Source organism: Ochotona princeps, chromosome 19, assembly GCF_030435755.1.
Source record: "Ochotona princeps isolate mOchPri1 chromosome 19, mOchPri1.hap1, whole genome shotgun sequence".
In the NCBI taxonomy this organism is placed as follows: domain Eukaryota; kingdom Metazoa; phylum Chordata; class Mammalia; order Lagomorpha; family Ochotonidae; genus Ochotona; species Ochotona princeps.
The window spans coordinates 22683623-22696636 of record NC_080850.1 but is presented as its reverse complement, the minus strand read 5'-3'; the positions used below and the strand labels follow the sequence as shown (position 1 = coordinate 22696636).

General features: G+C 42.0%; 1 protein-coding gene across 1 annotated transcript in view; it reads left to right on the top strand.

The window, feature by feature from the left end:
* Positions 1-13014, top strand: part of SYNPO (synaptopodin) — a 219785-nt gene that overhangs the window by 162866 nt on the left and 43905 nt on the right. The window lies entirely within an intron of this gene.

Below are 13014 nucleotides of genomic sequence, written 5' to 3'. Positions count from 1 at the left end.
TGTCAGTTCATGTTTTCACATTTAACACAATATCCTTACTGAACTTAGAAGACACAAGATTTGGGAAGCCAGGGTTGTTGGGCACTAGGATACTATTGTAACAACTAAAGAGTACTGACAAACTTTCATGTAGACTTACCCCTCTGCAACCACAAGTCCAGCAATAACCAAGTGATTTGAGAATGACCTGCAGAAATAGGGAAAGATGACAATATTTTAGTCATTATCAAGGAGTGTTGGACCAAAAAGCCACAAACAATGGAATAAAGCATGGAAAATATGGTGAGCACTTGGGGCAGCGGTTAAGACAATGTTTGGGATACCTGCATCCCATATTGAAAGGCCTGGGTTCAGGCCATGGCTCTGTTCCTGATTCTAGCCTTCTGTTAACATGGGAGGCTTAAGTGCTTGGTTCCTTGTCTTTCCTTGGGGAAATCTGAGTTGAGTTTCTGACTCCTGGGTTCAGCTTGGCCCAGCCCTGGGTATTACAGGCATTTGGGGGGAATGACTCGGTAGGTGGAAGATTCCTGTCCTCTGTCTCTATGATTTTCAAATAAGTTATTATTATTTTATTTTAAGATTTTTTTTCTGTATTTGAAAGCTGAGTTACATGGAAAAGTAGAGTCAGAGAAATTTCATTGTCAGTTGGTTTATTCTCCAGACAGCCACAATGCCCAGGAACAGGCCAGGTGAATCCAGAGCCTGAAACCTCATCCAGATATCTCACACGGTGGTAGGGTGCTAAGTACTTAGGCCAGCTTCTGTTGCTCTCCCAAGCACATGAGCCGCTTGATCAGAAGTAGAGCAGCCAGGACTTGAACAGGTGCCTATGTGAGATGCTGGCAACACGAATACAGCTTAACTTGTTGCACCACAACACCAGCCCCTCAAATTAATTAATTAATTAAACCTCAGATCAGGGTACTTGGGAAGTCTCTATCATAATGGTCAACAACACAAAGTGAAATGTAGGATTGTACCTTCTCCTTGGCATTTCCACACTTATAGTTAATGGGACAAGGAGCGATAAGATGGTTGAAAATCACAACATGAACTGCTATCATTTTTTCACAGCCCTTTCTGTCAGACTGGAAAAAGGTCTGCGAATGTTCATACAAAGGAATTTGGGGGTGCTGCTACCAGAGATATTTTAGAGCCTGTATGCATCCACAGAGAGGCAGGAAGGAGCACAGAGAAGGTGAAGAGCACTTTACTGAGAGCAGCCAGGTTATAGTGACCCTATCTTTGCATCTGATTCTTCATTAGTTACAATTGTTCATAACAAAAATCGCAAGCACGTGTACTGGCAATATGACTCCAACACATCCATTTCTGTGGCATTTGGTCACTTTTTACAAGGGTAATACTACTTTAGATTTAGCTTTCCTATTTCTTTCTTCAAAAACACCTGCTTTTGGAAACCAACATTCCCAAGATATGCTGTTTGCTCACACTTGTATATGTAATCCTCTGTGTGTATGAGAAAGTATACCCCAATACCTGAACATACACATGCAGCTTTTCATGTTACCTACTTACCCACCCCTTTGGTGATACACATGTTTGGAAATAGAAAATGTTGGGATGCTACCTTCCAAACACAGCAAATCTTTCTAGTCACAAGTTCCCATCTTTCTTTGCACACAGGATTTTCAAATGTTACTTATGGTGATAGATGTTTGACTTAGACATTTGGATGCCTCAAGGCATCATGCCCATAGGCCATGTTGCTGCACCCAGTGTTGGGTCCCAGCTGTGTCCAGTTCCAGCTTTCTGCACACCCTGGGGACTGATAAGAGACGCAGGCCTCCCGAGTGGCATGATGACCGCTGTACCAAATGCTGGCCCCATGGATTCTGTACTTCAAAGGCCATTCTCTACACTTTGAGAAAGATGATGCCAAAGTCTTTGGGAACTCTGGTTCACTGTAAATAACTGTCTGTGATTCAAGCTTTTTCACTGCTCACTGGAGGAATGCCTGGAAATTTTTGTGATACAAACACAGGATTAGTCTTGTGCACTTGAGCTTCTGATAAACAGACTAGGAATTGGCAGTTGTAGGATTTAGACTCCGTGTGTTTAGACTACTGAGCGTCTTTGGAGTCTGATTCTGTAACCAAGAGTATGGAATTTGGGCAAGAGGCAGATCATGGGAATGTGGGCAGAAAATTTGCTCGATGGAGCTTATCTATTAGAAGATGTTCCAGAAAAGCTCATCTTGGAACACAGTACTCTGTCCAGACACACTGGGAAAGCTCAGAGACCACTGAGATTTTTAAATGACACTGTGTGTCACCTGAGCAGAAAGGGCCTGTCACTTTCTCTTTTCTACATCCTGGATGCCCGCACCCACCCCCCTCGCCACAGAAGTCCTGGCTGGCTCCTGTGCAGGCAGTTTCTTTAGGAAACTCCTTCCACCATGCACTTTTCTTGTCCTGAATAAATGAAGCATTCCTTTGAGCAGTTCCCACCTGGAGCTGAGTATCTGGCAACAACACAAACCCCGTGTGTTTGCCCAGGTTTGTGAAGCATGTAGCACATCAGAATAAGAATTTTTCTGGTTTTTGGGTGAACACGTGTGAAGAACTTTGCTGTTGTCCACCAGATGGCAATGTAACCTGTTCTGAGATGGAGCAGATAGTCCCTGGGTATTCTGAGAGTTAATCCTCCACATTCCTACAAGATCAAGGTTTTGCCTTCACTGAGCTGGTCTCAGAGACCCTGGAGATAGCACAGAGATGACAGTAGCCCGCTTTACCCTCCTCTATACGGCAGGTGGTCCTTGAATACCTCCCAGAGGGTGGGGGACATGCCTGGTGTGCTGGTTAGGATGTTGCCAGGGACGCCAACATCCCCTTTCAGGGTGCCAGGGTTTGAGTCCTGGCTCTGCCCAGCTCCCTGCTAATGCACATCCCAAGAGTCAACAGCTGGCCACCCAGTACTTGTGTTCTGCTGCCCACATGGGAGTCTTGGATTGAGTTTCGTCTTTGGCTTGAGCCAGCCCTAGCTGCTGTGGGCACTGGGGACTGAATTCAAGCACTAATGCAGCCTCCAGGTCTCACAGGTTTACTGGGAATCCTGAGGGAGAGTCCTGGATATTCACGCTGTGAATACCTTGCGACCAGCAGGCAGAAGGCGAGAAGCCAGTGAAACTTGGTTGAGTTTTTGCTCGAGCTGCTGGAACATTTACTGCCCTGCGGCCCAGATAACGCAGTAATAGCTTTAAGAAATTAGATGATGCATTGTGAAATTTTTCTTTTTTAAGCCAAATCTATGGATTCCTATCCATTCAAAGGGGTATTTAAAATTTGCAAGAGGATAGGAGGTAGCTCTTCACCTGAAACCTTCTGCTTAATTTTGATAGGGCTAAATGTGAGAGAAACCAACATTAATCAGTAGAGAGAACTGAGTTTACGTGTAATTGGGACCTTTAGGGTACCTACGAGAAGAAACAAAAATGAACAAACTGACCAACTTGAGTCCTGGTCTTCATTCAGTTATTACAATCTTAAACATGTTGATTTATAAAACATTCAAAAACTCTTCAAGGGAGCCCAGCACAGAAGTCCAGTGGCCAAAGTCCTCGCCTTGCACACCTTGGGATCCCATACTGGTGCTGGTTCTAATCCTGGCTGCTTCACTTCCCATCCAGCTCCCTGCTTGTGGCCTGGGAAGGCAGTGGAGGACAGCCCAAAGCCTTGGGACCTTGCACCCCCATGGGAAACTTGGAAGAACCTTCTGGCTCCTGGCTTCTGATTGGCTCAGCAATGCCCGTTGTGACCACTTGGAGGTGAATCAGCAGGCAGAGATCTTCCTCTCTGTTTATCTAGTTTTCCAATAAAAAATAAATAAATTCTAAAAAAACCCACTAATTTTAAAACAGATTGCCAATGCTTGGAGATAGAGGATTAGCCAGTTGAGTCAACATGTTGGCCCCTCCTGCTATAGTTACTGAATTCAATTGTTTTCCATAGTGTTGGTTAAAATACTCAAGTCTGGGTCTGGTGCAATAGCCTAGTAGCTGAAGTTCTAGCCTTGCATCCACCGGGGTCCTATATGGGCGCCAGTTCTAACCCCAGCAGCCCCACTTCCCATCCAGCTCCCTGCTTGTGGCCTGGGAAAGCAGTTTGAGGATGGCCCAAAGCCTTGGGATCCTGCACCCACGTGGGAGACCCAGAAGAAGCTCCTGGCTCCTGGCTTCGGATTGGCTCAGCTCCAACTGTTGAGGCCGCTTGGGGAGTGAACCAACAGACGGAAAATCTACCTCTCTTTGTCTCTCCTCCTCTCTGTATATCTGCCTTTCCAATAAATAATAAATAAATCTTTTTTTTAAAAAAGCTCTTTAAGGAAATCCCTGTTACTTTTCATAAGTAGTTGGAAGCCTCAGTTTAAGCTCTTGTTATTCACTGACATACAGATTTTCATTTTCACTGTTGCAGAGCCCACTTCTCAAATGATTAGTTTAATACTTGTTATACCAGGTATAAATTTCAGCAAAATATTTTTCAGTCTCTGTTTACAGAATTTCAGTAAACTTAAATGTTCTGTGGAAAACTTATTGTACACCTAAAGTTGGAAGGGGAAAATAGGGATATTAAGGAAGTGGAAATAGGTTTCCAAAATATATTGAAATTGTAACTTCAAAATTAATCATAAAAACAGTATTTCAGGTTCAGAAGAGAATAAAATAAAACAGATAACTCAAAATTTGTCATTGTTTTTTATGTTCTTGACACAGAGACTTCCATAGAAGAAAACTGAGGATTTACTAATTGCTACCAAGAAACACACACACATACACCAAGGAAAAAAAGAATCATGTGAATTTAGATTGTTTTTCCTGTCCTAAATGATCACATACGTCACATTTCAAATACTAGTTCCCAAAGAAGGTTATGTTTTCTGGTGTTTTTTTTTTTCAAAAAAAATAAGTAGAATGCAGATTTGTTTCACAGATATCCTAAAAACAACAACAGGGGAAGCACTTGGAGTGTAGAAAATTGGTTAACTGCGTTTCTTGAGAGTCAATTCCAATTAAACCCAGTGACTTGGGAAACCTAACAGATTTCTGCAATATGTAGGATTTGCTACAAGAATGAATCAGATATCTGTAAGAGCTTCCTCTGGTCTTCGGTGGGGCACTGAACCGTCATTTCTTGGGCAGGTTTATCCAGTGGAGTGAATCTACAGGAGTGAAAGCCCTGAGCCTACATAAAAATGTTAATAAGTAACTTCTTCGGGCCTGCCTGTGGTAGGGCACACTAATCCTTCACTTGCTGCGCAAGGGAGTTGGTCCATGTCCTGGCTGCTCCACTTCAGATCCTACTCCTGGCTTACGGCCTGGGAAAGCAGAGCAAGATGGACCAAGGGCTTGGGTACCTACACCCATAAGGGAGACCTGGAAGAAACTCCTGACTCCTGGCTTCAGATCAGTTCAGTTCTGGCTGTTGTGGCCATTTGGGGGAGTGAACCCGCAGATAGATGATCCTGACCTCTCCTTCTCTTTCTGTAACTGTGTTTCAAATACAAACAAACAAACAAACAAACAAAAATACATATATATATATACACAATGTTTTTCTGATTAGCACAATAACTGTGCATATTTATGGAGAACAAGGTGATGGTTTTATACATGACTGCATTGTGAAACATTCAGAATAATTATCACAGCCATCACCTTAAACATTATTATTTCCTTCATATGAGAACATTAAAATCCTCTTTTCTAGATGTTGTGAAGTACAGACCCCACTGCTGGCCATAACACCCTCTTGTGTTAAAGATCATCAGAAGTCATTCCTCACTAACTTGAACCCAGTGAGTGAGCTGTAACTCCTGTGTTTTCACTTGGCCTTTCCACTGAGTACAGACACTTGGTTCAGAGCAAGAATTACAACAATTTCTCTCTCTCTCTCTCTTTTTCTCTCTTTCTCTCTCAGAGGAATAGAAGATACTTTTTTCCTGATGTGACATAGTAAAATCACCAGGATAACAAGGAATTATTTTCATTTTATCTTAAAAAGTGAGCAGTGACCTTGTGGATCTAGGCAACTTGATAGTAACGTTGTTTGTGCGGAACAGGAGATTTGACCTTAGATGACAAGTGCAGTGCATTCAACTGGGTAAGAGATTGAAGCAAAGATGGGTTCTTTCATGAATCTATTCCTATGATGCCTGAGGTAGCTGCAAATGAGAGCTAGTGAGAGGAAAAGGCTCTAAAGGAAGGAGAAATGGAACACAAAATTCTTCAATGTGGGTTATATGAGAACAATTATGAAAACAAAGCATTCAATGATTAAAATGTGGAGACAATAATGGAAAAATGCAGGGAACAAACTGAAAAGTAAGCAAACTTACAAGTGCTGATTCTAAAATCATTGAGAGAAAAAAAAAGTTGGAATGTTTTGGGAAATTGTGTTGGGTAAAAGCAGAGGCTTGGAGAACAGTAAGTGCTCAAAACCAACCAGCTCTCCTAGCACCTCCAGCCGTGCGGCCACTGCCCCCTGGTGGCAGATGTTCATAACTTCCAGTACTAAAGACAGCTTGGATAAAGTACTTCTCAAGGAGTCAGTGCGCCCTAGGATGTACTGTGTTTCTGGGTAAGAGGCGAGTGCTAACGGTGCATGGAGGAGCACATGTAATTTATAAAGTTAGTCTCAGGAGTCATTTAATTTGTTATAAAATCAAACATATATTAAATTATATAATTTTATTGTTTACATACAACAATATACATAATAGATTTAATTATGGTGTAATTTTTATGTATAAATTGGTGATATTGAATTATATTATATTTTAAGCAAAGAATAGCAAGCTGTGTGAGTCAGTGCTTCTGCTGGCCTCAAGGGGTGTTTTTGTGACACTGTGAACACAAAGAACCCATCTTGGAGTGCAATGCATTTGTTCTCACCAGGGGCTGAGTTAGTCCTGACTGCTGCTGCTTGCTTACCTCAGAATCCACAACAGTCCTCCCAGTCTCTACAGGTGCTTGCAGGGTCTAAGATTGTACCTCCATGTTTCCAGTAGATCTTTCCTTCAAGCAGCACCACTTCAGCTACAGGCAGTGCCAGCTCTGCCCTGGCAAGACACATAAATAGCACTTACAGGCCTGAATATTCTGCTTGTATACAATCTCCACTTTCCTGTGCTCAGTTCATGAATTTCTTGGATCTTTAATTCACTCAGTAGGTACTAGCTGGGCACCTACTGTGTGATAAATGTCATTCCAAGCCTTCAGCAAAGGGCTCAGCTTTATGGGATAGTAGGTTTAAATGCCTCCACCTGTAGCATTGGCATCCCATTTGGGCACTGGTTCAAGTCCCAGCTTCTCCACTTCTGATTCCACTCCCTACTAACGTGCCCAAGAAATCAACAGAAGAGGACTCAAGTGTGTGGGCTCCTGCACTCCCAAGAGAGACCTGGAAGAAACTCTTGGCTCTTGGCTTTGACCTAGCCCACCTAGCCCACGTCATTGTGGGCATTTGGAATGTGACCCAGCAGAAGGAAGTTCTCTCTTTCATTCTCTGTAACTCTGCTTTTCAGCTATTTTTTTCTAAATAGATCATTAAAAGATCATAAAGCTTGGCAAAAATACAATTTATTTTAGAAATAATTATTCTAGTCAAATTATAAGCCTTCCTTGGCATAGCTGGGGACAGGAGCCAGAGCTGGAAACTGCATTAGGGACTCTGCTGTGGATACAGGTGTTTGAACTAGCATCTTAACCGCTAGCCTGAATTCTCATGCTCGTTACACGATCTTACATGTGAAATTGCTAAAAAAAAAGTCCATGAAAAAGTCTAAAACTCATAAATGAATTCAGTAAAGTTACAGAATATTAAACTAACATGTCAAAAACAGTAGCTAGTGGTCATTAGCAGAGCATTTAGGCAGGAGTAAGAAATGAAAGGCATCCAAAAAGGAAAGGAAGTAGTGAAAGTGTTGCTGCTGACTAATGACATGATCCTATGTACAGAAAATCCTGAAGACTGCATCAAAAACTCTGCTAGGACTAAGGAGCAAATAAAGTGAAATTCAGGATACTGCGAAACTCAGTACAACTCCAAGGCACTAACAACAAACCAAGAAACAATGCCACTTACAGTAGGCACAAAAATACGAAAGAAATGACCAAGGAGGTGAGAGTATCTGTACACTGAAAATTATAACACACTGATGAAAGAAGTGGAAGAAGACATAAATAAATGAAAAAATTCCGTGTTTGTAGACTGGATAAATTATGAAAACGTCCATACTATCTAAAGTATATTCAACACAATCACCATCCCACTATCCACATTCTGATGTCATTTTACAGAAACATACACACATAGAGCACAGAATTCATATGAAATCAGAAAAGACCTTGAATAGCCAAGCAGTCTTAAGCACAAAACACAGTGTTGAAGACTCACATCACCTGATTTCACTTGATAGATCTAGAGAAATTAAAATGGCACGAAACTAGCATTGAAAATAGAAACATTAACCCCTTAAATGGAGTGGAAAGGCCAGAAATGAACCTTTGTGTTTACTGTCAAAAAAGAGTGCTAGGAACACACAATGTCCATTCAATATACAACTACTGGGGAAACTGGATACACACCTAAAAATTGTTCAAATGGCAATCGAGGGCCCAGTGTGGTAGTCTAGTGAATAAAGTTTACACCTTGCATGTGCAAGGATCCTATATGGCTGAAGTTCTAATCCTGGGGGCCCCGCTTCCCATCCAGCTCCCTGCTTGTGGCCTGGGAAAGCAGTTGAGGACGGCCCAAAGTCTTGGGACCCAGCACCTGTGTGGAAGACCCGGAACAGGCTCTGGGCTCCTGGCTTCGGATTGGCTTAGCTCCAGCCATGGGAGCCACTTGGGGAGTGAATCAACACAAGGAAGATCTTCCTCCTCTCTGTATATCTGACTTTCCATAAAAATAAATAAATCTTAAAAATCAATGGAGAAGACCAGAGATGGTCTCCCCAAGAAACCGCTGAATTTATCTGGACAATAAGATGCTGGACTCTATGCTTGGTATAGGCTTGCAATGAAAGAATCTTGACTGGATTTGAACTGTAATACTGCAACAAGGTGGAGGAATCCAACTTGGGGGGAGGGTATGGGGATGGGTTGGGGGAATCCCAGAGCCTATGAAACAGTGTCACAAAATGAAATGTAATTAATAAAAAATATAACTTTTTCAAAAATGTGAAAATTTAGATATAAATACTTATAACATATATAGATAAATATAAACCCATATATGAAGAAAAAGCAATGGAGAGAGTGGATGAATATAAATCTTTCATGTTTATTCACCAAATGACCACAACTGTCAAGCCTGGTGCAGGCTGAAGACAGGAAACAGGAATTGCATCTGGGTCTTGCACATGGCTGGCAGGGACTCTTGGCCCACTTCTCCTGCCTTTCCAGAGTTTTTGTGGAGAGCTGGAACAGCTAAAGGTTGAATTGGCACTCCGATATGGGATGCTAGCATCACAAGTAACTTGGTATGCCTCAGCGCCAGCTTGTGTAGGTTTCATTTCTGGTTGTCTTAGGATCACCAAGCTACTGAAGAATGCATGCAAAGAGAAATTGCAGAACATGGAAAGTCATTTGAAAATGAGCTAGTAAGGCGGCCTGGTGTCACCAAAGTCAGATTGCACAGGCCTACTCTGCGTGGTTATTTCTTTTAGTCCTCATTACTATCTGTAAGTGTACACTCATTTGTTGCTCATTTGCAGGGGAAGTCACATAAAGTGTAGGGATGTTCCAAGGCACGAGCATGACGGAATAACATTTTGATGGACAGCAACTCATTGCCTGGTTCCTGTGGTAATTACTCCAGTATCACAACTGAAGAACACGGACCTGTAAGCCAGAGTGTCCTCTTTGTCCTAATGCTCCAGAAACATGGCCTGTCACATCTGAAGAGGAAGTTGAAAGGGTCCCTGACATGTGATATATTTTTCTATTCAACAACTTTTTAAAGGATTTTTTTCGTTGGAAAGTCAGATATACAGAGAGGAGGAGAGACAGAGAGGAAGATCTTCCATCCATTGATTCACTCCCCAAGTGGCTGCAACAGCTAGAGCTGCGCTGATCCAAAGCCAGGAGCCAGGAGCCTCTTCCAGGTCTCCCACACGGGTGCAGGGTCCCAAGGCTTTGGGAAGTCCTGACTGCTTTCCCAGGCCACAAGCAGGGAGCTGGATGGGAAGTGGTACCCATATGGAATCTCAGCACATGCAAGGCAGGGACTTTAGTCACTAGGCTGATATTATTTCTACCAATTTTTCTCTGACCCTGAATCAGATCTTTTTTTTTTGAATCAGATCTTAATTACTGCTCTTACTCATTTGAGCCATCAGAGTCCACAAATCGATGAAATGTGAGGATAACTTAGAATAATGCATTTCCTTTTCCGGATTTCTTCCTGATCCTCCTGAATTGCATCAACCTCTGCAAGGAAATACATTATTTTGCTTGTTAAAAGTTTAGTCTACTTTAAGCAAGCCTATCCTGTATTCACTGATATGACACTAATACATATAATATGCAACTGTTCTTTTCAAGGATTTTTAAAAAGTTTTACTTATTTTTTACTGGAAATTCGGATATACAGAGAGGAGGAGAGACAGAAAGGAAGATATTCCATTTACTGATTCACTCCCCAAGTGGACACAACAGCCAGAGCTGAGCCAATCCAAAGCCAGGAGCAAGGAGCTTCTTTTGGGTCTCCCATTCAGGTGTTGTATCCCAAAGCTTTGGGCCATACTTAACTGCTTTCCCAGTCCTCAAGAAGGGAACTGGATGGGAAGTGGGGCTGCTGGGACATGAACCAGTGCCCATATGGGATCCTGGCACGTGCAAGGCAAGGACTTTAGCCACTAGGCTATAGCGCTGAATCCTCCTCAAGGATTAGGGGATCACCACAAACAGGTGTCGCAGAATTTGTTTGCTCCAGGTTTGAGCTCATCACTGTAAGGCCTTAGTCCACAGTCCTCACCCTACTACCAAGCCAAAGTTTGTTTACTATGAACTAGTTTTTCTTCCATATTTTGGTTCACTTGTTTCATATAACAGTTTTTCCCGTTTCTCCACTTCTTTCTTTTGCTTTATTTGCTATGGTTTGGATACTGGGTTGGGTTTTTCTCTCATGAGTTTGTATACTGGGAGCTGGGCCTCAGTGTGACAACTAAGAGATGGGATCATAGGTCAGACAGAGGTCCTCAGGGACATACTCTCAGGAGGGAATAAGAGAATTCTCATGAGAGCTTAGTTCTTGCGTTGGACTGTTACATAGGCAAAGCCTGGTCCCCTTACAGATCCTTTGTGTTCCTTCTCAGTGATGTAATTCATATTCTCTCTGTCTCTATGTCCTCTCTCTTAGTCTCATACCTTGACATTGTGGTATTTACCCTCCCTAATAACAAGACACAGTCAAGGGGTCCTCATGGGGTCAGGTGTCATGCTTTGCACTTTCAACCTCCTAAACTATGAGCTACATAAACCTCTTCTAAGTACCCAGGTATCTCATTACAGTAATGAAACATAGTTTAATACAGTGTTGTTGCTATCTTCAAAACAGAACATTCCTAAAATGAAAATCGGATAGGCAAAGCCTGTGAAACATTGGATGGTGCTACAAGTAGAAAATTCCACACCTAACCTCAAGTGACAGGTTGCAGTTAAAACATGCATAGAGTACAAATGCTGCACAAAGCTCCTTTCGCCTATGTATATACGAAATGTAAATCAAATTTGTCTTTAGGTTTGGTTCCCATTTCCAAGCAGGTTCATCATGTATATGCAAATATTCTAGAATCCAAAACCCAACCTCTTTGGTCCCCAGCATTTTGAATAAAGGATACTCAGTTTCTGTTCAAAATACTTAGCAATACATGATATTGGCAAAGTTCTAATAAAATAGGACCTGAATCATCCATGTAACTTGTCTAACCCACCTGTTACACATGGATAGCAGTTTGTTTCCCTGAAATTTGAATGTTAATAATCAACCCCCTGTGGGATAATATCAGGAGGTGGGCTTTTGGAATGTAATTAGGGCTAAATTAGGTGATGAGAGTGGGATCCTAATGCTGGAACTTACGCCCTTACAAAAATGGAACAGAGAAGGGATCTCTACAGAAATAACCAAGGAATGCATCTAAGGACACACCTAGAAAGAAAGCCTTCCCAAAGCACTAGGCCATGCTGGCACTTAGACACCAGATTTTCAGTTTGCAGAGGTATGACAAAATCATTGACATTGCTTAGTCCACCCACTCCATCGCATTACAGCAGCCTGAAGTAAGAAATCACCACTCACCAGTGAGTCATTTTCCTCTTCATCTTGAGTCTCTTGCAATCTCTCTAGCCCAGGCACTGGTTTTCATATTTAATTTAGAGGAATATAAGCTGATTGATTGGAGAAAGGCAAGAAGATTATCACTATTAAAGATAACACTAACAACAAGCAGTATCAGCACTCTTGACTTTATTGAGACTATCAAGTACCAACAGCAAATATCTTTTTTTATCAAGCATTTATTCAGCATCTATTGGCATCACAAGGGGATTAAAGGCATTCCTCATCATCCTGACCATAAGAAGCTACAAAATTATAGTAACTCATGTTTTATACGGTCCCCTGCTCCTCTGAGCACAGGACTACAGGTTTTCTTTAGTGACTTTTTTTGAGAAAGAATCTAAGTAGAATTCTATGATTTTTCCAATGTTGTGATTTCTATGGTGACATAATTTCTTGTTATTTTGCTGTGGATTTCTCGCTGCTGAGAGTGGCCATAAACCAGAGTGGGCTGTTTTTAAAATACCCTTGACTGGGAAAGTGAGGGGAGGTGGGTTTCCCTGTGTGTTTCACATGAGATAGAAGGATGAGGTGAGACTAAAATGTATGAAAACAGGAAAACTAATTTCTCACAGGATTCAGAGAGGTTAAAGGTATGTTGACAGGAAGTACAGAGGTGGCCTGGAGCTCAACCACTGGGCAGGAAGCC